Source organism: Oncorhynchus tshawytscha, linkage group LG01, assembly GCF_018296145.1.
Source record: "Oncorhynchus tshawytscha isolate Ot180627B linkage group LG01, Otsh_v2.0, whole genome shotgun sequence".
Lineage (NCBI taxonomy): Eukaryota > Metazoa > Chordata > Actinopteri > Salmoniformes > Salmonidae > Oncorhynchus > Oncorhynchus tshawytscha.
The window spans coordinates 93,221,192-93,248,205 of NC_056429.1; the positions used below are offsets into that span (position 1 = coordinate 93,221,192).

Below are 27,014 nucleotides of genomic sequence, written 5' to 3' on the forward strand. Positions count from 1 at the left end.
CCAGGGCCCACGCCCCCAACATCCTTCAGGTAAAACCCCACCAGCCACATTAAAATATCAACAGTCTGTTTTTTTATGTGCATGGTGTTCTAGTGGGTATGTACATATATTGAACAAAAATATAAAATGCAACAGGCAACCATTTCAAAGATTTCACTGAGTTACAGTTCAATTGAAATAAATCCATTAGGCCCTAATCTATGGAATTCACATGAGGTTGTAGCGGTGGATGAATGGCACGACAATGGGCCTCCGCATCTCATCACAGTATCTCTGTGCATTCAAATTTCCATCAATAAAATGTAATTGTGTTCGTTGTCCTTAGCTTATGTCTGCCCATACCATAACCCAACCGCCACCATGGGGCATTGTTCACAACATGAACATCAGCAAGCCGCTGTTATATTTTTGGTCTGTTTATTTGTGTATAGTGCATTCAGAAAGTATTAGACCTCTTGACTGTCACATTACAACCTAGTTATAAAATTGACTAAACACATTTTTTTCTGATCAATCTTCACACAATACCTCAAAATGACAAAGTGAAAACAGGTTTTTAGAAATACCTTATTTACATTAAGTATTCAGACCCTTTCCTATGAGACACGAAATTGAGTTCAGATGCATCCTGTTTCTATTAATCATCCTTGAGATGTTTTTCAACTTGATGAGCCCACCTGTGGTAAACTCAATTGATTGGGCATGATTTGGAAAGGCACACACCTGTCTATATATGGTTCCACAGTTGACAGTGCATGTCAGTGCAAAAACCAAGCCATGAGGTGGAAGGAATTGTCCGTAGAGCTCAGCGACAGGATTGTGTAGAGGCACAGATCTGAGGAAGGGTACCAAAACATTTCTGCAGCATTGAAGGTCACCAAGAACACAGTAGCCTCCATTATTCTTAAATGGACGAAGTTTGGAACCCCAAGACTCTTCCTAGAGCTGGCCAGCCAGCCAAACTGAGCAATCAGGGAGAAGGGCCTTGGTCAGGGAGGTGACCAAGAACCAGATGGTCACTCCGACCGAGCCCCTCTGTGGAGATGGGAGAATCTTCCAGAAGGAAGGTGGCCAGACAGAAGCCGCCACTCAGTAAAAAAGGCACACGACAGCCCACTTGGAGTTAGCCAACATAAAAATCAGATTCGCTGGTCTGATGAAACCAAGATTGAACTCTTTGGCCTGAATTCCAAGTGTCACATCTGGAGGAAACCTGTCACCACCCCTACGGTGAAGCGTGGTGGTGGCGGCAGCATCATGTTGTGGGGATGTTTGTCAGCGGCAGGGACTGGGAGACCAGTCAGGATCGAGGGAAAGATGAACGAAGCAAAGCACAGAGATTCTTGATGAAAACCTGCTCAGAGTGCTCAAGACCTCAAACTGAGGCAAAGGTTCACCTTTCAACAGGACAACAACCCAAAGCACACAGCCAAGACAATGCAGGAGTGGCTTTGGGACAAGTCTCTGAATGTCCTTAAGTGGCCCAGCCAGAGCCCAGACTTGAACCCGATCGAACATCTCTGGAGAGACCTGAAAATAGCTGTGCAGCGACGGTCCCCAGTCAACCTGACAGAGCTTGAGAAGATCTACAGAGAATGGAAGAAACTCCAAATACAGGTGTGCCATGCTTGTTGCATCAAATCCAAGACTTGAGTCTGTAGTTGCTGCCAAATGTGCTTCAAAGTAACGAGTAAAATGTTTGAAGACTTATGTAAATGTGATACAGATTTCTATTTATTTCTAAATTTGCAAAAACCTGTTTTTGCCTTATCATTATGGGGTAGTGTGTGTAGATTGATGGGGGGGGTAAAATTAATTTTATCCATTTTAGAATAAGGCTTTAACCTAAATTGTGGAAAAAGTGAAGGGGTCAGAATACTTTCTGAATGCAGTGTGTGTGTTATTTATGCTAGATAAAACAAACCAAAACACCAGCTGAAGGGAACCCATCCCAAGATCACAAAGGAAGTGCTCTTAGCTGATTATCACATTCCCGCTGCGTAGTGAATTATCATCGCTGTTATGAGTATCATCATTATCCTTGCCCTTATCAAAAGGCATCAAAGCGGGATGAGGCAAGGCGAGTGAGGGATCCGCTAGCTGGTTAATGGGCCATGTGTGAGTGAGTGAGAGCTAATGAGAGATATTCGCTTGTTGACTTCTCAGTGCTAAGCAAATTGCTACCGAAGCTGGCCCGGATGGTAGCCTATCGGTTCACCTGCAAGTTAAAACTACCACCCTCTCCATTGGGCCACCCCCTCCATTATAAATGTGGTAACAGACAGACAAAAGACAGGTGCAGAGGCATATTAGGCGAATTTCCCTTGGAAACTTTATCCTACTAATGCACTGATTTAAAAGACAAAAGAACATACAGCGGCATTATGTTTGTGGTGACTTAATGACTCTTTAGATATGTACAGAAAAATGTGATGGCCTTAGTGGGTACAGTCGAAGCAGTGGTTTTCTTAGCTTTGGTGCCTTTAAACACCACCCAGGTTATGGAGAGATTTCCTCAGTGACAACAGAAGAGGAGACTGGCTTCTGCTCCATCTCCCGATCTGCAATGGTTGCCGTGGCAGCAGGGCCTAGCTGTAAAAGGAAGTGATTGTGCTGTACTCTATGGCGGAGCGAGGCATGAGGAGAAAGGCTAATGTGGAGAAATCAATACACGCTCCGCTCAAAGTGCTGAGGCCAGCAATCTCCTCAAACCTCCCTCACAAAGACGACGATACACTGACAGAGAAAGAGACATCAGCCCAGCTGTCAGAAAAACATTTTTTATTTGAGAATGCAGTAAAAGCATGAGAGCCTCCCTTAAAATAATTTAAATGACCCCCACACTACAATTCAAATGTTGCATTGAAATCTAAACATGCCATTTTGAGTTGATAGAAGTGGATAAAGGCACAGACACACTGTACCAAAGCGATTGACTCAAACCTCTAACACCTCTGTAATAGATACTGTGTGTCACAATACTGAAGCACACATTATGACAAAGGGTTGGTTAGATTTCAGCTGATACTTGTTAGAGTGGGGGTTACATTACAGCCTGGTCTGTCATTCAAACAAGTAGTAAGAGAGAGTAGTGTGTGTCTTACTCTGTTGGTCAAACTGGTTTGTGTGTCTCTAGTTTGTCGGAGTGCAGTAGACCGGCAGGTCCACTGATGAGAGGTCAGAGATGCTACAGTATTCCTCATTGAGGTTGAATATTTTCTGACACTGAGAAATGGATGGGGTCGAATGTGTGCTAGAGGTGAAAGCAAACAGAGTTGAGTTGAAACAAAGATGTTAGATTCAGCCTCGCTTTCTCCTCATACAAAGGAGCGGTTGTTTTTGCTCTGGCGACATTTCACAAGCCCAACAGTATTCTAAACAGGGAACTGAGCAAGGGGGAAACGCCTCAGGCCTGGTGAGGAAGTTAATTTACAAAGACAGACCAACTCACACAGAGCAACTCACAGAGAGACACCTCTATGGGACTGTGGACTTGACCAGTGACAGGAGTGGAGGTTAGGTGGAGTTCCCTACTTCAGGGAGAATAGCCCTTTCTAAAGCTCTGTGTGTGTGCGCGTCCACAGAATGTACCCATTACCACAGCATGCACTGTCAGACAAACAGTACCCACATGGCAAGCATATGGGGAAATACAAACAGAGTTCAGGATGAGAACAAAATGACAGAACAAGGATGAGCACCAGAGAGAATGCCAAGAGTGTGCAAAACGGTCATCAAGGCAAAGGGTGGCAACTTTGAAGAATCTAAATATATTTCGATTTAACTTTTTTGGCTACTACATGATTCCATGTGTTATTTCATCATTTTGATGTCATTATTATTACACAATGTAGAATATAAGTAAAAAATAAAGAAAAACCCTGAAATGAGTAGGACTGGTACTGATATATATATATATATATATATAAAATATATCACACACACACACACACTGCTCAAAAAAATAAAGGGAACAATTAAACAACACAATGTAACTCCAAGTCAATCACACTTCTGTGAAATCAAACTGTCCACTTAGGAAGCAACACTGACAATAAATTGCACATGCTGTTGTGCAAATGAAATAGACAACAGGTGGAAATTATAGGCAATTAGCAAGACACCCCCAATAAAGGAGTGGTTCTGCAGGTGGGGACCACAGACCACTTCTCAGTTCCTATGCTTCATGGCTGATGTTTTGGTCACTTTTGAATGCTGGTGGTGCTTTCACTCTAGTGGTAGCATGAGACAGAGTCTACAACACACACAAGTGGCTCAGGTAGTGCAGCTCATCCAGGATGACACATCAATGCGAGCTGTGGCAAGAAGGTTTGCTGTGTCTGTCAGCGTAGTGTCCAGAGCATGGAGGCGCGACCAGGAGACAAGCCAGTACATCAGGAGACGTGGAGGAGGCCGTAGGAGGGCAACAACCCAGCAGCAGGACCGCTACCTCCGCCTTTGTGCAAGGAGGAGCAGGAGGAGCACTGCCAGAGCCCTGCAAAATGACCTCAAGCAGGCCACAAATGTGCATGTGTCTGCTCAAACGGTCAGAAACAGACTCCATGAGGGTGGTATGAGGGCCCGGCGTACACAGGTGGGGGTTGTGCTTACAGCCCAACACCGTGCAGGACGTTTTTCATTTGCCAGAGAACACCAAGATACTGGCGCCCTGTGCTCTCCACAGATTCAAGCAGGTTCACACTGAGCACGTGACAGACGTGACAGTCTGGAGACGCCGTGGAGAACATTCTGCTGCCTGCAACATCCTCCAGCATGACCGGTTTGACGGTGGGTCAGTCATGGTGCGGGGTGGCATTTCTTTGGGGGACCGCACAGCGCTCCATGTGCTCGCCAGAGGTAGCCTGACTGCCATTAGGTACCGAGATGAGATCCTCAGACCCCTTGTGAGACCATATGCTGGTGCGGTTGGCCCTGGGTTCCTCCTAATGCAAGACCATGCTAGACCTCATGTGGCTGGAGTGTGTCAGCAGTTCCTGCAAGAGGAAGGCATTGATGCTATGGACTGGCCCACCCGTTTCCCAGACCGGAATCCAGTTGAGCACATCTGGGACATTATGTCTCGCTCCATCCACCAACGCCACGTTGCACCACAGACTGTCCAGGAGTTGGCGGATGCTTTAGTCCAGGTCTGGGAGGAGATCCCTCAGGAGACCATCCGCCACCTCATCAGGAGCATGCCCAGGCGTTGTAGGGAGGTCATACAGGCACGTGGAGGCCACACACACTACTGAGCCTCATTTTGACTTGTTTTAAGGACATTACATCAAAGTTAGATCAGCCTGTAGTGTGGTTTTCCACTTTAATTTTGAGTGTGACTCCAAATCCAGACCACCATGGGTTGATAAATTTGATTTCCATTGATAATTTTTGCATGATTTTGTTGTCAGCACATTCAACTATGTAAAGACAAAAGTATTTAATAAGAATATTTCATTCATTCAGATCTAGGTTGTGTTATTTTAGTGTTCCCTTTATTTTTTGGAGCAGGGTATATATAGCGCAAGTCTGTTAGGGAAAGTATGTGGTGAGGACAAACACGGTCCTTTAGCTCACATACTAGTGGAGAGTGTGAGATGGATAGCCTAACCTAGGCCTCCCCAGTGGTGCAGCGGTCTAAGGTACTGCATCTACAGACCCGGGTTTGATCCCGGGATGTATCACAACAGGCCATGATCGGGAGTCCCATTGGTCGGCGCACAATTGGCCCAGCGTCGTCCGGGTTAGGGGAGGGTTTACTTGGCTCATCGCGCTCTAGCGACTCCTTGTGGCGGGCCGGGCACTTGCAGGCTGACATCGGTTGGCGTTTCCTCCGACGCATTGGTGCAGCTGGCCTCCGGGTTAAGTGGGTGTTAAGAAGTACGGTTTGGAATGTCACGTTTCGGAGGATGCACGACTCGACCTTCTATCCTCACCACCTGGGGACGGCCCGTCAGGAAGTCCAGGATCCAGTTGCAGAGGGAGGTGTTTTGTCCCAGGGTTCTGAGCTTAGTGATGAGCTAGGAGGAAAGGGATCGTCGACGCGTGGGAAACAGTGGGTTAAACTGCCTTGCTCAGGGGCAGACAACAGATTTTTACCTTGTCAGCTCGGAAGGCCCTATACTGTTGAACGCTGAGCTGTAGTCTGAACAGCATTCTCACGTAGGTGTTCCTTTTGTCCAGGAGGGAACGGGCAGTGTTGAGTGCAATAGAGATTACATCATCTGTGGATCTGTTAGGGCAGTATGCAAGTTGGAGTGGGTCCAGGGTGTCTGGGATGATGGTGTTGATGTGAGCCATGAGCCATGACCAGCATTTCAAAGCAATTCATGGCTACAGATGAGTGTTTTACGGGGCAATAGTCATTTAGACAGGTTACCTTGGCGTTCTTGGACACAGGGACTATGGTGGTCTGCTTGAAACGTACATATTACAGACTGGGTCAGGGAGAGGTTGAAAATGTCAGTGAAGACACTTGCCAGCTCTGGCCTTCCAAAGTACAACTCAGACTATCAGTGTTCAGCGATGGCTCTCTCTTAAGGGTCATGTGATTTAGAGTTCAGTCAGTCGGTGTGCAAACATTGCCCCAGCTAACACAGAGCTACGTGGCAGAACACTCACAAGCTGCAGAATCATGTATTAAAAAGGGTAGTACTACGCAACTTTCAGAACAAATTAAAATGCATGTGCTCATTCCAGAAGATGTGGGTGAAACGTGTGGAGAATTTCAGCAACGCTTGTTAATACTAGTTTATTCAAATCAATGACGTAACAGAATAATTATTTCATCTAGAAACCCTCTCGTCTCAGCTTTTTTCTTGACATTGCAATCTATGTAATAACTTGACACCAATGTAATAATTTGACACCAATGTGAGTCATTGTGCATTCTTTGAACATAGGCCTACACCATTATAAACTCGGTTAAGCTATGAAAGAAACTGGATTTTTGGTGCAGGTACAGCCAACTAGCACAAAAATATTACGATATTGTCAATATCATACAGTACAATATCACGGTATGTAACTGTATCAATTTTTCCTCCACTACTAGTAAAGTCACACTAGTCTTAAATAGACAGGATCAGAGAAGCTTTCAGAAGGTACACAACGTCTGGTCCGTGGCTCTGAGCAGTGTGTGTGTGTGTGTGTGTCAGGAGATGAAATATGTGAGCAGCTGCAGTCATTAAAAGCAGTAACCTCCAAACAAAGGCCAGATCATATCAGAAGACAGACAAGAGCCTTGATGGGTTGATAGAGGAGGCAGCGGCAACAGACAAATTGGCTGCTTCAGTGGGATAAACCAGAAACCACCAGATATGGCCAGAGAGGAGCAGGAAAAGAGGAGAGCTTACTAACCCAAAGGGGACAACTCTCAGAGAAGACAAGAAGGAGATATGTTCCTGACATGAATCAGGAAGACTAAAATAAAGAACCAAGACAGCACACCGCTGTTGTTTTTTGGTTTGGTTATTTAAAAGATACTTCACAGCAGATTATATACAAGGGACAATGATTCTCTATACTTCTTTTGTCACAAACTGAAATTTGGCGAACTATTATATTTTTGCAACCAGGAAATAGCAGTGCGATTTCCACATACTGCACCTTTAATTCACAGCGCCTGAGTTGAATACAGGTTGAATTGTTTCACTTTTTCATGCAACACTGAGGTGGTGTCTACACTTGACACTTACAGTGCCTTGCGAAAGTATTCGGCCCCCTTGAACTTTGCTACCTTTTGCCACATTTCAGGCTTCAAACAAAGATATAAAACTGTATATTTTTGTGAAGAATCAACAACAAGTGGGACACAATCATGAAGTGGAACGACATTTATTGGATATTTCAAACTTTTTTAACAAATCAAAAACTGGAAAATTGGGCGTGCAAAATTATTCAGCCCCCTAAGTTAATACTTTGTAGCGCCACCTTTTGCTGCGATTACAGTAAGTTACTTGGGGTATATTACTGTAAGTCGCTTGGGGTATGTCTATCAGTTTCGCACATCAAGAGACTGAAATTTTTTCCCATTCCTCCTTGCAAAACAGCTCGAGCTCAGTGAGGTTGGATGGAGAGCATTTGTGAACAGCAGTTCAGTTCTTTCCACAGATTCTCGATTGGATTCAGGTCTGGACTTTGACTTGGCCATTCTAACACCTGGATATGTTTATTTTTGAACCATTCCATTGTAGATTTTGCTTTATGTTTTGGATCATTGTCTTGTTGGAAGACAAATCTCCGTCCCAGTCTCAGGTCTTTTGCAGGGACGGCCAGGTCTTGGTAGATTTGCAGTGGTCTGATACTCCTCCCATTTCAATATTATCGCTTGCACAGTGCTCCTTGGGATGTTTAAAGCTTGGGAAATCTTTTTGTATCCAAATCCAGCTTTAAACTTCTTCACAACAGTATCTCGGACCTGCCTGGTGTGTTCCTTGTTCTTCATGATGCTCTCTGCGCTTTTAACGGACCTCTGAGACTATCACAGTGCAGGTGCATTTATACGGAGACTTGATTACACACAGGTGGATTGTATTTATCATCATTAGTCATTTAGGTCAACATTGGATCATTCAGAGATCCTCACTGAACTTCTGGAGAGAGTTTGCTGCACTGAAAGTAAAGGGGCTGAATAATTTTGCACGCCCAATTTTTCCGTTTTTGATTTGTTAAAAAAGTTTGAAATATCCAATAAATGTCGTTCCACTTCATGATTGTGTCCCACTTGTTGTTGATTCTTCACAAAAAAATACAGTTTTATATCTTTATGTTTGAAGCCTGAAATGTGGCAAAAGGTCGCAAAGTTCAAGGGGGCCGAATACTTTCGCAAGGCACTGTACATGGGACTTCTGCTATCCTAATACAAAGATCACATTGAAAATACGGGTCTAGACGCACAAGTCGCTTTTTGGTCCGATTGTGTTCAGATCTGGCTGACACATCAGGGGGTAGTCAGGGATGCATCGTGTGCGGATTTCTCCTCAGTCTGAACGCAATCAGGCTACCAAAAGCACATACAGTGGGTGAAATCATCAGCACTTTTCCCACAATTCTCCAGAGGCATAAAAATGTTGGAGGAAATTCATTCCCAACGTGTGAGGAACGTGTGTGCAGGCCTCATAAATGCTAGCAAGCTAACTAATATTTAGAAATCCAAGAGTTAAGCTAACCCATTTGCAATCCCTTTAACATTGCCTGCTCGTTTGCGGACTGGCCAATTCCATTTGAATACAGCCCTGGAAAAGGTCATCTGGACACACTGCGGACACATTTACATGCAGTTGCAGATGCATGACGCACTGGGAATTCCATGACCAAAACTCTAAGATCAGAATACTAAAGCTACATGAACGGTTAAGTCTAGACGGCCTGAGAAACAGTAAACAGAGTGGTGAACATCTTGCTACTGTGACTGTCCATGAAAACCAGTCATCTGTGCCTTCATGTGATTGAGTGTGTCTTAGTAATCTTTCTTCCACTGAAGACTAATTGATGTGTATAAACAGTTGAATTCAGAAGTTTACATATACCTTAAATACATTTAAACTCAGTTTCACAATTCCTGACATTTAATCCTAGTAAAAAGCTCCACAATGAAATAGCTTTGACAAAGTGGGTGGGGTTATATCCTTCCTGTTTGGCCCTGTCCGGGGGTGTCATCGGATGGGGCCACAGTGTCTCCTGACCCCTCCTGTCTCAGCCTCCAGTATTTATGCTGCAGTAGGTTGTGTGTCGGGGGCTAGGGTCAGTTTGTTATATCTGGAGTACTTCTCCTGTCTTATCTGGTGTCCTGTGTGAATTTAAGTATGCTCTCTCTAATTCTCTCTTTCGGAGGACCTGAGCCCTAGGACCATGCCTCAGGACTACCTGGCATGATGACTCCTTGCTGTCCCCAGTCCACCTGGCCGTGCTACAGCTCCAGTTTCAACTGTTCTGCCTGTGATTATTATTATTTGACCATGGTGGTCATTTATGAACATCTTGGCCATGTTCTGTTATAATCTCCACCCGGCACAGCCAGAAGAGGACTGGCCACCCCACATAGCCTGGTTCCTCTCTAGGTTTCTTCCTAGATTTTGGCCTTTCTAGGGAGTTTTTCCTAGCCACCGTGCTTCTACACCTGCATTGTTTGCTGTTTGGGGTTTTAGGCTGGGTTTCTGTACAGCACTTTGAGATATCAGCTGATGTACGAAGGGCTATATAAATAAATTTGATTAGCACTTTTCGCACCAAAGTACGCTAATCTCTAGGAGAGAGAACGGGTCGCCTTCCTGAGCGGTATGACGGCTGTGTGGTCCCATTGTGTTTATACTTGCGTACTATTGTTTGTACAGATGAACATGGTACCTTCAGGCGTTTGGTAATTACTCCCAAGGATGAACCAGACTTGTGGAGGTCCACAATTTTTTTTCTGGGGTCTTGCCTGATTTCTTTTGAATTTCCCATGATGTCAAGCAAAGATGCACTGAGTTTGAAGGTAGGCCTTGAAATACATCCACAGGTACACCTCCAATTGACTCAAATTATGTCAATTGGCTTTAGAAGCTTCTGATAGGATATCTTTAGTGTATGTAAACTTCTGACTAGAGGTTGACCGATTAATCGGAATGGCCGAGTAATTAGGGCCTATTTCAAGTTCTCATAACAATCGGTAATCAGCATTTTTGGACAACGATTGTGGCCGATTACATTGCACTCCACGAGGAGACTGCGTGGCAGGCTGACTACCTGTTACGCAAGTGCAGCAAGAAGCCAAGGTAAGTTGCTAGCTACCATTAAACTTACCTTATAAAAAACAACCATACTTAAAATAATCACTAGTTAACCCTTTAGCCAGGGAGTCATGCTGAGACCATCAATAAACAATTACTCTACGTCCTATATGCACATCAATTACTCTACATCTACAGTTGAAGTCGGAAGTTTGCATACACTTAGGATGGAGTCATTAAAACTAATTTTTTAACCACTCCACAAATTTCTGGTTAACAAAAAAAATAGTTTTGGCAAGTCGGTTAGGACATCTACTTTGTGCATTCCAACAATTGTCTACAGACAGACTATTTCACTTATAATTCACTGCATCACAATTCCAGTGGGTCAGAAGTAGAGGTCGACCGATTATGATTTTTCAACGCAGATACCGGTTATTGGAGGACCAAAACAAGCCGATACCGATCAATCGGACAAAATTATTATTTTTATTAATAAATTTGCAATGACAATTACAACAATACCATTTGTATTTCATATACCTTTGACTATTGGATGTTCGTAAAGGCACTAGTATTGCCAGTGTAACAGTATAGCTTCCGTCCCTCTCCTCGCCCCTACCTGGGCTCGAACCAGGAGCACATTGACAACAGCCACCCTCAAAGCATCGTTACCCATTGCTCCACAAAAGCCACGGCCCTTGCAGAGCAAGGGGAACAACTACTTCAAGGTCTCAGAGCGAGTGACGTCACCGATTTGAAACGCTATTAGCACGCACCCCGCTAACTAGCTAGCCATTTCACATTGGTTACACCAGCCTAATCTCGGGAGTTGATAGGCTTGAAGTCATAAACAGCTCAATGCTTGAAGCACAGCAAAGAGCTGCTAGCAAATGCACGAAAGTACTTTTTGAATGAATGCTTACGAGCATGCTGCTGCCTAGCACTGCTCAGTTAGACTTCTGTATCAAATCATAGACTTAATTATAACATAAGACACTGAAATGCGAGCCCTAGGTCATTAATATGGTCAAATCCGGGAACTATCATTTCGAAAACAAAAGGTTAATTCTTTCAATGAAATACGGAACCGCTCCGTATTTTATCAAACGAGTGGCATCCCTAAGTCTAAATATTGCTGTTACATTGCACAACCTTCAATGTTAAGTAGCGTCCCACCTGGCCAACATCCGGTGAAATTGCAGTGCTCAAATTTCAAATTACAGAAATATAAATATTTAACATTCATGAAAATACACGTATTATACATCAAACTAAAGCTTAACTTCTTGTTAATCCAGCAGCTGTGTCAGATTCAGAAAGGCTTTACGGCGAAAGCACGCCATGTGATTATCTGAGGACAGCACCCCGCATACAAAAAATATGAAACATTTTTCAACCAGGCAGGTGTGACACGAAAGTCAGAAATAGCGGTATAATAAATGCCTTACCTTTGATCTTCTGTTGGCACTCCAAAAGGTCTGTTACATCACAAATTGTCCTTTTGTTCGACAATGTCCTTCTTTATATCCATAAAAACTCAGTTTAGCTGGCGCGGTTCATTCAATAGTCCACCGGTTTCCCTCCTTCAAAATGAATTCCAAACGTTACCAATAAACTTATCCAAACAATGTTTATAATCAAACCTCAGGTACCCTAATACGTAAATTAACTATAAAATTTAAGACGGATAATAGTATGTTATTTATCTCCAGGTAATGAACAAAGAATGCACTTTCACCCACGCGCATGTTAACACTACAGCCAAAATGGGAGCCACTTAGAAAAACTACAACCTCTAGCTCCATTTTCCCAAAAACCAGCCTGAAACTCTTTCTAAAGACTGTTGACATCTAGTGGAAGCCCTAGGAACTGCAATCTGGGAGGACTTCTCATAATAAACATGAAAGCCATTGGAAACGGTGGAAGGCTGAAATTATATATTTTTTGGATGGTTTGTCCCCGGGGTTTTGCCTGCCATGTCAGTTGTTATACTCAGACATCATTTTAACAGTGTTAGAAACTTTTGAGTGTTTTCTATCCAAATCTACCAATTATATGCATATCCCAGCTTCTGGGCCTGAATAACAGGCAGTTTACTCTGGGCACGCTTTTCATCCGGACGTGAAAATACTGCCACTACCCAAGAGAGGTTAAAATAAATTAATTTTAGCAGGCAATATTAACTAAATATGCAGGTTCAAAACTCACCCGTTTTTGTTCCTACAGGCAGTGCGTTTCCTAATTTTAACACCATCTCAAACCCCAAACGCTACTCCAGAATGTTCAGATAGGCCCAGTCGCTACAGACATCATCAGACCACCAGTTATTTTCACACCTTGAGTGTTAATTGGGTATAAAGGGTGTTGAGTGCAGCACCTTAGCACACCGGAGTCAATATAATAATAGGAGTGACAGAGGTTAGTTAACTATTTCAGTCTCCATAACAGACTTCCAGACATGTCAACTTATTTAAGGACTGCTGCTAATCCTAATGGCCTCCATTAAACAGCCCCAGCTAAAACACAATCCCCTATACAGACCACTACTATAGTTCTGAAGAGGTATAGGCTAACCTTTCATCATTCTGGGTCGAAGTCCATCACACTGTGATAACATGGAATTGTTGTTAACGTAATAGGGAATGCTTAGTATTCACAGACTGGTAGGCCTTAAAGTAACAGACATACAAGCCTCAAAGTCCTTAACACTAATGCATGTGAAGAACATGCAATCTAACAGTATTTACTTCTTGGAAAGCGGAATAACTGGCATATTACCTTGTGAAACACATGTTTATGATAGAACTATCGCCTATAGGCAAGGCATGATGAATGTATTAAGAGTAACAAAGCACCTATAGCCTCCTACATGTCTCAGAACCATTAGTGTTCCATTCCCTAGTCTCCAGAGTGAGATGGATAATGTCAGTCTGGTACACTTCAACATGTCCCAGAGGACAAGGACAGAATATTCACCAAAATTGAAGCACCGGGCTCTTTCTATTGCACTTCTTGATTAAAATGGCATGTCTTCTTTCACTGTGGAATATGGTTAGTGTGTTGTTGTCAACATAGTGCTGAGTGCAAATAAAGGGGTGGGGGGGGATTTCGATTCTAGAATCTAATGCCGGCGATTGAAATAACCTTATTATGTTGAGCAGCCAAGATGATCAACAACACATACACCCCTACACGCACGCACACACTTGTGACAATCTTTCCACCACGTGCCTGTGCTGAGAGATAGCCATTACATAGCAGGGTTAGCAGCAGCATTACTAGGGTTATGGGCAGGGCATATTTATAGTCATGAATGCCATGAAAGAGAGAACGTCTCAAACTACTTCAGGCAGCTAAGATACTTGGAAGAAGTATGTATACTTGTGCACATTATGGTACATACATTTTTTTCCCTTGCAAATGCACAGGGTAGAAACATTTTTAACAGCATATGGTTCAAAGAAAACCAATCATGTACAGTGTGCTCACACACAAACACACGATGGGCCTGAATTCCTGGCAGTAAACTAATGACAAGTTGATCACTTCTGTTTCCCTACTTTTGTCTCAGGCCTGTTTATCTGTGGCACATTTGTCAGCAAACAGCATCTGTTTGACAAAACAGGAACACTGCCCCTCCCCACCCTAATCTCACACGCACTTGCCTGCGTAACAAGACAACTAGAGTAGGCAACACGTTTCAATCCAAATCATCATCCTGTTTTGTAAGAGAAAGGGGGAGACATGATCACACAGAAACGAGAGGGGATATTATTATTGTATGTTATCACACCAACTGCCACACCTATGGAGAACAAAAAAATGTCGAATTGGCCACCAACAGTCAGACAATCTTGTGATAATCCATTACCTCATGGATTTAGTGTAGCAGTCACTCAGAAAACAGGCAGCTAACCCACTGTTCCTAGGCCATCATTGAAAATAAGAATTTGTTCTTAACTGACTTGCCTAGTTAAATAAAGGTAAAATAAAATAAAAAAAATAATCTCAAGAATCAACTTTCACAAAATGCCCTCTGGAATCTCTGAGATTAGGATATGTACTTATCTATTTCATAAATATTATGTTTTGCGGTCAGATATTACGCATTTTAAAAACATTCCAAATTTCATTACCATAAATCCCAAAAAGTAACAAATTAATATTTAAATGTTTTTTTTAAACAACGCTACCCTAATGAAAAAGCCTGGGTCAAACATAACGCCGAAAACAAAAAAATATTTCAAATTACGTTATCAATAATAATACAATTTTAAAAATCTGACTTTTCCACAATTTAAGCCGTTTGATAATGAGAAGGCCAAGGGGGTGTTTGAGAATAGAACCTCATTCTGAAGGCATATAAGCAAATAAATTAACTTGTGCTCATCTAAGGACTACTCATCTAGATGATAATGGGTAAATAAAACGTTATTTAAAAACTGACAAGTTTACAGGAACTTGAAAAAGTGTTACGTAATGAGACATGTCCACAGCCACAGTGTTAGTGCGTACTCCATACTATAACTTTGGGGTGAAAATGTACCATGTAAAATATGGCACTTGCCCAAAAATGTGACACCTAAGTCCTCAGAATGATGGTTGATTTTTGCTGTTAAATCATAGTTTTATAACTCAATTTGCTACAGACATTTTAAAACTGGTTTCATCAACCGTTGAGGTCAAGCACAAGGCAGTGTCCCCCTCACAAATTCAGAGTCCCCCTGTCGAAATAAAGGAAACACTTCAGGAAATCATCAGGGAAATGAGGGATACAAAGTGTACTGGAAGCAGGTGCTTCCACACAGGTGTGATTCCCGTCTACCATGGTAGACGAGATCTCAGTGACTTTGAAATAGTGGTCTCAAAGGAGTATAGGGGGTTTAAAGTGTGTAAGTGTCTCAATTACCAGATCTCAACTCAATTGAACACTTAAGGTTGTTTCTAGAGTGGCGACTGAGACAGCGTTTACCACCACCATCAACAAAACCACAATAAATTCCATTATTGGATGAAGAATGGTGTCACATCCCTCCAATAGAGTCCCAGATACTTCTAGAATCTATGCCAGGGATCGGCAACATGGACAGGGTTGTGGGGCACAAAATGTGAACTCATTTTTTATTTTTTTACCTTTATTTTACTAGGCAAGTCAGTTAAGAACAAATTCTTATTTTCAATGATGGCCTAGGAACAGTGGGTTAACTGCCTGTTCAAGGGCAGAACGACAGATTTTGTACCTTGTCAGCTCGGGGATTTGAACTTGCAACCTTTCGGTTACTAGTCCAATGCTCTAACCACTAGGCTACACTGCCGCCCCAGTGTAGCCCAGGAGCTGCGGTGGCTCGCAGATCAGCTACGCACAACCACTCTCACACATGCAGTCAGAGCCAGCCCTAGCCTTTGGGGGGCCATCAGCAACATTTTGTTGGGGGCCCTAAGCAACATTTTGTGGATATGCTATGTATATGCTAAAAACATTTTTTTAGCATTTACCAATCTACTTTTTTTTAGCTGACACGGCTAATTGAGTGACTGATGAGAAAATAAATACTGATGGATAACCAAATATAGAAATGTCACCTTGTGTATTCTACTATTATAACTCTCAACAATAAGGTGAGACCCAGACTAAGTTCCCAAAAAATGTGTGGGTAGCAAAATTCCAGGAAATTTCAATAAATTCCCAGAATTCCTGGTTGGATGATTACAGAATTTGTTTTAAGTTCCCGGAATTTTGCAACCCGCAGCCCCAGTGTGTGTGTGTATATACATATTTTTTTAATGGGGGGGCAGTTGCCCATCCCTGATCTATGCCAAGACGCATTGAAAATGTGCTGGATGCTCGTGGTGGCCCAATGCCCGACCTCCTACGTTATGACATTAGCCAGTATTTACATCCGACATGTATGTTTTGCTAGAAGTCACATTCTGATTAACTTCCAGTGTAATGAGGGCGGCTTTATCGCAATGCTAAGTCATACCGGCTGAATTTCTGCCTGCTTTAATGGAAATAGCTCAGATACACATGAAATGACACCAGGAATCAATAGAACATTGCTTAGAGACAAAAACAGCAGTCCAAATCTTTCCTTTAAGACACCACGTTGGTGTTCCCTTTATTTTGGCAGTTACCTGTAGCTACTCCAAAGGCAATTTGACACTAAACCCATTGAATGTCCAGGGATGTGCTGATATGTTCCAATATATGACGAGGGTCTTCTTCAGAGTTGCTGTGGTGACTTCTTCCATCATCAGTGAGCTGTGTTGCTGTCCCATAAAGCATTGTCAAAGACCACGCTCCATTTCAACTGACAAAATTGCAACGTGGGACAATCTGCATGTGAGTGATTGAGGATTTGACTCAACTGTCCATCCAGATATATATTGCATTGAGTGCAGGCCAACTCATGGGACATTAGAGGAGGCTGAGCGGAAGAAATTAAAGGTTAGCAACCAATCTTTCGCTTGATCAGCTCTTCGATATCCCCTGGACCACGTGTCATGGGAAATTTCACTCAATGAGGAATCAATAACAGAAATAATTCACTCATCATTTTCACACACAAAAAAATAAGTTATCAAAGCGACTATCGCTGTTTGATAGACCGACAACACCGCAAATGGGCTCCAGAGTCAAACATGGTAACACCCCCTGCTACTGTCGCCCAACAAAATTGCCCTACATTTTCTCCTCAAATGAAAAAGCGTTCTTGCATAAAACAAATCAACAACTAAGGTTTAAAATACTATTTCAGATTACTTTAAAAATCTCCATGCTGCAAATTACACAGATGGCATGATCTCATTTAATACATGAAATAAGTTCAGGCAGTTATCGATGTGGTGTCTGACAAATGGTTGAACTTGCAGGCAGACTCGTGTCATGACTCATGGCAATCTAACGTCGAATGAAACCGGGGAGTAAACATAACACATTCAAGAAACGACAACGATACGTGTTCATCGAATGACTGCATGCGAAAACGTGCCTTTGATATGACCCTTAAAACTGTTAGGAAAGTAGCGAAGCTACTGCCACCGTCGCTACACATTGTTGTAATTGATATATACGTCTGTAAAGGTGTTTAATGCATGCTCAAATCGGAATAAAAACATTGGACGGTCAATTGTATCTTGTTGGCTACTGCTCGGTCACAAAAGAAGTTTGCTACAGTTAGCTCGATAGCTAATGCCACATGGAAGACAAGACGCCAAAACAACTTCTTAGCACAAGGTAGCTCTAGTATAGTATATATTGTAGAGTTGAGAAGTAAAAAAGTAGTAAAAAAATATTAAAACACATACTAAATAATTGAAACGTTTCCATAGAACATTGTTTATGTAGCTTACCATAACGCAAAGCTAGAGTTCGGATAACAAATGGGGGAAGTAACGTTACATGTTTGTCCGCTATAGAACTGCCATGCTGGCTGTTCGAGCTATCAGTTACTGCTCTCATTTACTTCGCGCTGCCTTTCACCGGCCATGGAAAACACAACGCATTCCGTGATATCTCACACCATGAAATGAAATAAACATATCTTTTCAACTACTTACAATCATGCACGCGGTTCCTGTAAAATAGCAGTGTGGCTGGAATCGTGTGTTCAGGTGTCTGTCTCAGTTTCTCACAGTGTCGGAGATCACATCCGCAGCTGCTTCCTCATACACGCAACGCGCAGATCACGCCGCACAGCAACGCTACCAAACCCCTCTCCGTTGCCAAGGCAACAAACCCACTTCAGCCAATCATAACCCCTCCCTTCCATACCCCCTGGCATCTGGCCACAGCGCGGAAGAACAGCGTTGATTTGTGCGCGCGTTCGCCACTACACAATTTGTATTTATTTTTTATTCACAGGAGTTCATTATGTAGCCTAACTAGAATATGGCGTATTGTAAACGCAATTAAATTAGATTGCACAGTACCATTGTTTTATGTCTCCAAATAATACAGTTAATTCCAACTGTTAGAATAAACTGCACAGCATTTGGTGGTGAAAGTGGGATTAACGGGAAAGAAAAGGCATCTGCTTCACTCCCCTTCAGAATTTTCCTTTTTTTTAATGTTTTTTTTCTGTAATATGACTAGACACCTTGCAATTTTATGAAGTTAGCTCAGATAGGTTCCCAACATCATAACTAGCTACCAAGAAGCCTTTTCAGGCTGTCAATCAAGTTAGAGTAGTTAACTTGTCTAACTATCTTAGCTGACATGCCTGTTGGCCAGGTTTGTAGACTTCAGAAAAGCAAGCAATAACTAAATGTACGGAATAAGACTCACATTCCTTTTAATCTTTTACCCAAATTTGAGCAGAGAAACGTATTTTGTTTCTTTAAAAAAAGAAGCAGGAGGATCGGACAGTTGAAGAGGTATGCTTAGATATGCAGATAAATATACTTTTTTATTTTTACATAGAATTAAGTATAATGATTATGTCTCTAGGTTGCACGAAAAAGGTGTTATAAAAAATGCAAAATACGCCAATTTATGGTCGGAAGACCGAGCCCCCCCTCTGGACAACCCCCCAGCCATCTTCACGTAATGTGTCCCCTCGGGTTTTTGGGATGCATGGTGCCCCTACGCTTGACATATTTGCACAGTATTACACAGTCATGTAGACCCACAGTATAATTGCAAGGGATGCATTATATGTATTCTTGAGTAGAGCCTATTGATCATTTGAGAGCCTATGGGCCACAGTGCAACTCCATGGGCTCTCTAAGCGTCACAGTTTACACCAAACTGTAACTCTCACATCAGAGTATGATAGCTGACTCATTTTAGACCTCCTCCTCCCGCTCCTCTGTCCTCCTTCTCTGTCCTCGTCCTCCTGCTCCTCTGTCCTCCTCCTGTTCCTCTGTCCTCCTCCTCCCGCTCCTCTGTCCTCCTTCTCTGTCCTCCTCCTCCTGCTCCTATGTCCTCCCAATCCCGCTCCTCTGTCCTCCCGCTCCTCTGTCCTCCTGCTCCTCTGTCCTCCCTTCACTATCTTTCACTCCTCTGTCCCCCTTCTCTGTCCTCCTTCTCCCACTCCTCTGTCCTCCTTCCCTTCTGTCCTCCCGCTCCTCTGTTCTTCTCCTCTGTCCTCCCCCTCCTTCTCTGTCTCCTCCTTCTCTGTTCACCTCATTCCTGTTTTTTCAGAACCTCCCTCAGAGATATAACTTGAAAAGCTACTAAAGTAATCTAATTTACTGCTGTAGCCTACAAAGGTTATTCTTTCAAAATGTTGGGTTCAAGTAAAATCATTTCTCTATTACCTTGTAATTAATTACCAACCTTTTTGTTCACTTTGAAATGTCATAGTCTTCCTACACCATTCTTCTGTTTTGAATGTTGTAGTAGAACAAATTTACAATGCTTTTGCATCTTCCTTCTAGTGGAAACAGAAACACACCCTGTTCTGCTTCATGTCCTTCAGTTAGTTCAACTGGACAAACAGGATCTTCTGTGAATGGGTGGTGTGCTACAGCCAAGCGGGAGTCAATGAAACCAGCAATTTAGGGTTAAACAGAAACCAGCCATTAGAGGGTTAAACAGAAACCAGCAATTAGAGGGTTAAACAGAAACCAGCCATTAGAGGGTTAAACAGAAACCAGCCATTAGAGGGTTAAACATAAGTCAGCCATTAGAGAGTTAAACAGAAACCAGCCATTAGAGGGTTAAACAGAAACCAGCAATTAGACTGGGGTTAAACAGAAACCAGCAATTAGACTGGGGTTAAACAGAAACAAGCTGTTAGAGGATTAAACATTAGTCAGCCATTAGAGAGTTAAACAGAAACCAGCAATTAGAGGGTTAAACATTAATCAGCCATTAGAGAGTTAAACAGAAACCAGCCATTAGAGAGTTAAACAGAAACCAGCCATTAGAGGGTTAAACAGAAACCAGCCATTAGAGGGTTAAACATAAGTCAGCCATTAGAGAGTTAAACAGAAACCAGCCATTAGAGGGTTAAACATAATGGATCTAACCAATTTACTTTTCATGTTTTGTTGTTGTTTTTCTGGGTATTGAGGCTTGAAAGAAAAAAACAAAAATCTGATGTGGTCCTCTCTTAAATCTTTGATTAGAAGTCACAGTTTGGAGTTTTCCTCATTCACTGGTTTTCTTTCTGAAGCTGCTGTTTCTGTTTTTTTCCCCCAGTGCAATTCACCATGGCAACTGTTAGTGACTGGGTCACATGGCCTATCTCGTGCTTGGAGAATAGGAAAGGATGGACAGATGATGCAGGCATCTGTCTGTCGGTTTCTGGTTTATTGGTTAAAAGTCAATGAACCATCCCAAAAATTGCCCCTTTGAATACAAAAACCCTACAAACACTTTAAGGCACGTGTGTCAAACACATTCCACGGCAGGTCGAGTGTCTGTGGGTTTTCGCTCTACCCTTGCACTTTATTGATGAATTAAGGTCACTAATTAGTAAGCAACTCCCCTCACCTGATTGTCTCGGTCTTAATCGAAAGAAAAAACAAAAACTCACAGACACTCGGCCCTCCATGGAATGAGTTTGACACCCCTGGTTTAATTTGACCTACAGTATGTGTTTTTGTAAACCACATTCAATCTAGAGAGAATGACCAAGGCCCATTCTATTTCTCTTGAATAAATGTTTTGTGTCTGTGGCTCTGATGGTCATGATTCCCACCAATGTAGCTCTGATGGTCATAATTCCCATCAACGTAGCTCTGATGGTCATAATTCCCACCAACGTAGTTCTGATGAATCATAATTCCCACTATCGTAGCTCTGATGGTCATAATTCCCACCAACGTAGCTCTGATGGTCATAATTCCCACCAATTTAGCTTTGATGGTCATATTTCCACCAATGTAGCTCTGATGGTTATAATTCCCACCAACGTAGCTCTGATGGTTATAATTCCCACCAATGTAGCTCTGATGGTCATAATTCCCACCAACGTAGCTCTGATGGTTATAATTCCCACCAACGTAGCTCTGATGGTCATGATTCCAAACAACGTAGTTCTGATGGTCATAATTCCCAACAACGTAGTTCTGATGAATCCTAACTCCCACCAACGTAGCTCTGATGGTCATAATTCACACCAAAGTAGCTCTGATAAATCATAATTCACACCAACCTATCTCTGATGGTCATAATTCCCACCAACGTAGCTCTGATTAATCATAATTCCCACCAACATAGATCTGATGAATCATAATTCCCACCATCGTAGCTCTGATGATCATAATTCCCACCAACGTAGCTCGGATGAATCATAATTCCCACCAACGTAGTTCTAATGAATCATAATTCCCACCAACGTAGCTCTGATGGTCATAATTCCCATCAACGTAGCTCTGATGGTCATAATTCCCACCAATGCAGCTCCGATGATGATAATTCCCACCAATGCAGCTCCGATGATGATAATTCCCACCAACGTAGTTTGTTTTCTACTGTGTTATTGACTTGGTAATTGTTTATTCCATGTGTAACTCTGTGTTGTCTGCTCACACTGCTATGCTTTATCTTGGCCAGGTCGCAGTTGCAAATGAGAACTTGTTCTCAACTAGCCTACCTGGTTAAATAAAGGTGAAATAAAAAAATAATTTTTTTTTTTAAAAATTAAAAAAATTCCCACCAATGTAGCTCTGATGGTCATAATTCAAATCAAATCAAATCAAATTTTATTTGTCACATACACATGGTTAGCAGATGTTAATGCGAGTGTAGCGAAATGCTTGTGCTTCTAGTTCCGACAATGCAGTAATAACGAACAAGTAATCTAACTAACAATTCCAAAAAAAACTACTGTCTTATACACAGTGTAAGGGGATAAAGAATATGTACATAAGGATATATGAATGAGTGATGGTACAGAGCAGCATAGGCAAGATACAGTAGATGATATCGAGTACAGTATATACATATGAGATAAGTATGTAAACCAAGTGGCATAGTTAAAGTGGCTAGTGATACATGTATTACATAAGGATGCAGTCGATGATATAGAGTACAGTATCAACGTATGCATATGAGATGAATAATGTAGGGTAAGTAACATTATATAAGGTAGCATTATTTAAAGTGGCTAGTGATATATTTACATCATTTCCCATCAATTCCCATGATTAAAGTGGCTGGAGTAGAGTCAGTGTCATTGACAGTGTGTTGGCAGTAGCCACTCAATGTTAGTGGTGGCTGTTTAACAGTCTGATGGCCTTGAGATAGAAGCTGTTTTTCAGTCTCTCGGTCCCAGCTTTGATGCACCTGTACTGACCTCGCCTTCTGGATGACAGCGGGGTGAACAGGCAGTGGCTCGGGTGGTTGATGTCCTTGATGATCTTTATGGCCTTCCTGTAGCATCGGGTGGTGTAGGTGTCCTGGAGGGCAGGTAGTTTGCCCCCGGTGATGCGTTGTGCAGACCTCACTACCCTCTGGAGAGCCTTACGGTTGAGGGCGGTGCAGTTGCCATACCAGGCGGTGATACAGCCCGCCAGGATGCTCTCGATTGTGCATCTGTAGAAGTTTGTGAGTGCTTTTGGTGACAGGCCGAATTTCTTCAGCCTCCTGAGGTTGAAGAGGCGCTGCTGCGCCTTCCTCACGATGCTGTCTGTGTGAGTGGACCAATTCAGGTTGTCTGTGATGTGTATGCCGAGGAACTTAAAACTTGCTACCCTCTCCACTACTGTTCCATCGATGTGGATGGGGGTGTTCCCTCTGCTGTTTCCTGAAGTCCACAATCATCTCCTTAGTTTTGTTGACATTGAGTGTGAGGTTATTTTCCTGACACCACACTCAGAGGGCCCTCACCTCCTCCCTGTAGGCCGTCTCGTCGTTGTTGGTAATCAAGCCTACCACTGTTGTGTCGTCCGCAAACTTGATGATTGAGTTGGAGGCGTGCATGGCCACGCAGTCGTGGGTGAACAGGGAGTACAGGAGAGGGCTCAGAACGCACCCTTATGGGGCCCCAGTGTTGAGGATCAGCGGGGAGGAGATGTTGTTGCCTACCCTCACCACCTGGGGGCGGCCCGTCAGGAAGTCCAGTACCCAGTTGCACAGGGCGGGGTCGAGACCCAGGGTCTCGAGCTTGATGACGAGCTTGGAGGGTACTATGGTGTTGAATGCCGAGCTGTAGTCGATGAACAGCATTCTCACATAGGTATTCCTCTTGTCCAGATGGGTTAGGGCAATGTGCAGTGTGGTTGAGATTGCATCGTCTGTGGACCTATTTGGACGGTAAGCAAATTGGAGTGGGTCAAGGGTGTCAGGTAGGGTGGAGGTGATATGGTCCTTGACTAGTCTCTCAAAGCACTTCATGATGACGGATGTGAGTGCTACGGGGCGGTAGTCGTTTAGCTCAGTTACCTTAGCTTTCTTGGGAACAGGAACAATGGTGGCCCTCTAATTCCCACCAACGTAGCTCTTATGGTCATAATTCCCACCAACGTAGCTCTGATGGTCATTATTCCCACCAACGTAGCTCTGATGGTTACAATTCCCACCAACGTAGCTCTGATGGTTATAATTCCCACCAATGTAGCTCTGATGGTCATAATTCCCACCAACGGAGCTCTGATGGTCATAGTTCCAAACAACGTAGTTCTGATGGTCATGATTCCCAACAACGTAGTTCTGATGAATCCTAATTCCCACCAACGTAGCTCTGATGGTCATAATTCACACCAAAGTAGCTCTGATAAATCATAATTCCCACCAACCTATCTCTGATGGTCATAATTCCCACCAACGTAGCTCTGATGAATCATAATTCTCACCAACGTAGATCTGATGGTTATAATTCCCACCAACGTAGCTCTGATGGTCATAATTCCCACCAACGTAGCTCTGATGAATCATAATTCCCACCAACGTAGGTCTGATGGTCATAATTCCCACCAACGTAGATCTGATGGTTATAATTCCCACCAACGTAGCTCTGATGGTCATAATTCCCACCAACGTAGCTCTGATGAATCATAATTCCCACCAACGTAGGTCTGATGGTCATAATTCCCACCAACGTAGCTCTGATGGTCATAATTTCCATTCATTATTCATACTCTACATGGTTTATTTATTGTCCCTGAATGTTTATTGTCCATGAATGTTGATGTGAGTGAATGCACATGGTGTTTGTATGCTCTAACACAGACCTAGCCGAGATAAAGAGGAACAATATATATTGAGAATGGTATTTATGGTATCTTCCCTTGCCAGTCTCCCTACTAGATAGATTTGTCATACCATTTGAGAGCATATGAGAGGGAGAGCGTTATGATTTACGACCAACGTCAAAATAAAATCCTTGAGTTCATCCTCTTCATTCTCTTACTCTACTGTCTGTACGTTGCCTTGGCTCAGGTTGACGTGACGTTATTTCAATGAAAGAGTTATCCATACAGCCAGAAGCAGAGGTCAGCCTATAGCCGACTCACTCTGCTCCATCTTTATTCTACTCTCCTTCCTGTATCACTCCTTCCCTTCCTTCCCTCCCTGTATCACTCCTTCCCCTCCTTTCCTCCCTGTATTACTCCTTCCTCTCCTCCCCACCTTGCATCTCTCCAAGGTGGCATAGCAGTTCAGACGTCTTTTGTCCTCGTCTTGTCGTGTCCTGTATATATATATTTACAACTTTTTTCACATACATTTTATTTTTATTTTCCATCAACTCATCTTCAAAACACTCTCCTGCAACCCGCCTCACCGATTTATATTTATAAAAAAGTATTATTTACCTCAAATCTGTAATCCTCCAAGAAGCTAGCCAGAAACTCCAAGAAGCTAGCCTGAAACTAGCCAGAAGCTAATCCAGAAGCTAATCAGAAGCTAGTTCAGAAGCTAGTTAGCTTCTTTACTGGCAAATCGTTAGTATTCAGCTAACCACGGTTTGTGGTCATCAGCTATCCTTTAGCTCGAAAATCTATCGCCAGTTCTGTACGGCGCAGCGCAGCGCGGCTCGGAACGGAACATACCGGACCAATTTTTCTCTCCATGTCCCTGGATTTCGACTGCTCTCTGGACATTCATACCCGGATCTCACAGCTAGCTAGCTGCTATCCGTGTGACTATCGGCCTTCGTCGATTCCGGAGCAAACATCAATTATTCCGGAGCTAGCCAGCTCTGTCAATCACTCCTGAGTTCCATCAATCACTCCTGGGCTGCAGTCACCTATCCGGACCCGTTTTACTGCCTACGCGGAGCCCCACTGGGCCTTCACAACTGGACTGCCGACGTTATCTACCCGAAGGAGATCCGGCTGGCTCCTCTGTCGCGACGTTACCTGAACGCCCATCTGCGGCCTGCTAACCGTTAGCTGTCTTACCGGCTGCTATCTGAATAGACAATCGGACAATTTATTTATTTTTATTATTATTATGTTTTCTTCTTGGGCCTCTATAACTATATCTATTGTTTTTATTTTTGTTGTTGTTGTGTGAATTGGATTAATCCCCTCTACCACACGGAACCCCACTAATCTACTGACGGAACGCAAGAGGTGGCTAACAACAGACCTCCATCCTATGCTAGCTTGCTACCGATGGCCTGGCTAGCTGTCTAAATCGCCGTGACCCCCAACCAACCTCTCCACTCACTGGACCCTTTTGATCACTCGACTAAGCATGCCTCTCCTTAATGTCAATATGTCTTGTCCATTGCTGTTCTGGTTAGTGTTTATTGGCTTATTTCACTGTAGAGCCTCTAGTCCTGCTCACTATACCTTATCCAACCTATTAGTTCCACCACCCACACATGCAATGACATCTCCTGGTTTCAATGATGTTTCTAGAGACAATATCTCTCTCTTCATCACTCAATACCTAGGTTTACCTCCACTGTATTCACATACTACCATACCTTTGTCTGTACATTATACCTTGATGCTATTTTACCGCCCCCAGAAACCTCCTTTTACTCTATGTTCCAGACGTTCTAGACAACCAATTCTCATAGCTTTTAGCCGTGCCCTTATTCTACTCCTCTGGCGATGTAGAGGTGAATCCAGGCCCTGCAGTGCCTAGCTCCACTCCTATTCCCCAGGCGCTCTCTTTTGACGACTTCTGTAACCGTAATAGCCTTGGTTTCATGCATGTTAACATTAGAAGCCTCCTCCCTAAGTTTGTTCTATTCACTGCTTTAGCACACTCTGCCAACCCGGATGTTCTAGCTGTGTCTGAATCCTGGCTTAGGAAGACCACCAAAATTCAGAAATTTTAATTCCAAACTACAACATTTTCAGACAAGATAGAACTGCCAAAGGGGGTGGTGTTGCAATCTACTGCAAAGATAGCCTGCAGAGTTCTGTCCTACTATCCAGGTCTGTACCCAAACA

General features: G+C 43.1%; 1 protein-coding gene across 1 annotated transcript in view; it reads right to left on the minus strand.

Moving 5' to 3' along the window:
- The window catches only part of LOC112260223 (forkhead box protein N2), a 44,459-nt gene extending 25,991 nt beyond the window's left edge, over nt 1-18,468 (minus strand). Inside the window, exon 1 of the mRNA XM_024435162.2 lies at nt 18,273-18,468. The gene's annotated coding sequence lies outside the window, so the exon portion shown is untranslated. The remainder of the gene's footprint in view (nt 1-18,272) is intronic.
- Between the last annotated feature and the right edge of the window lie 8,546 nt (nt 18,469-27,014).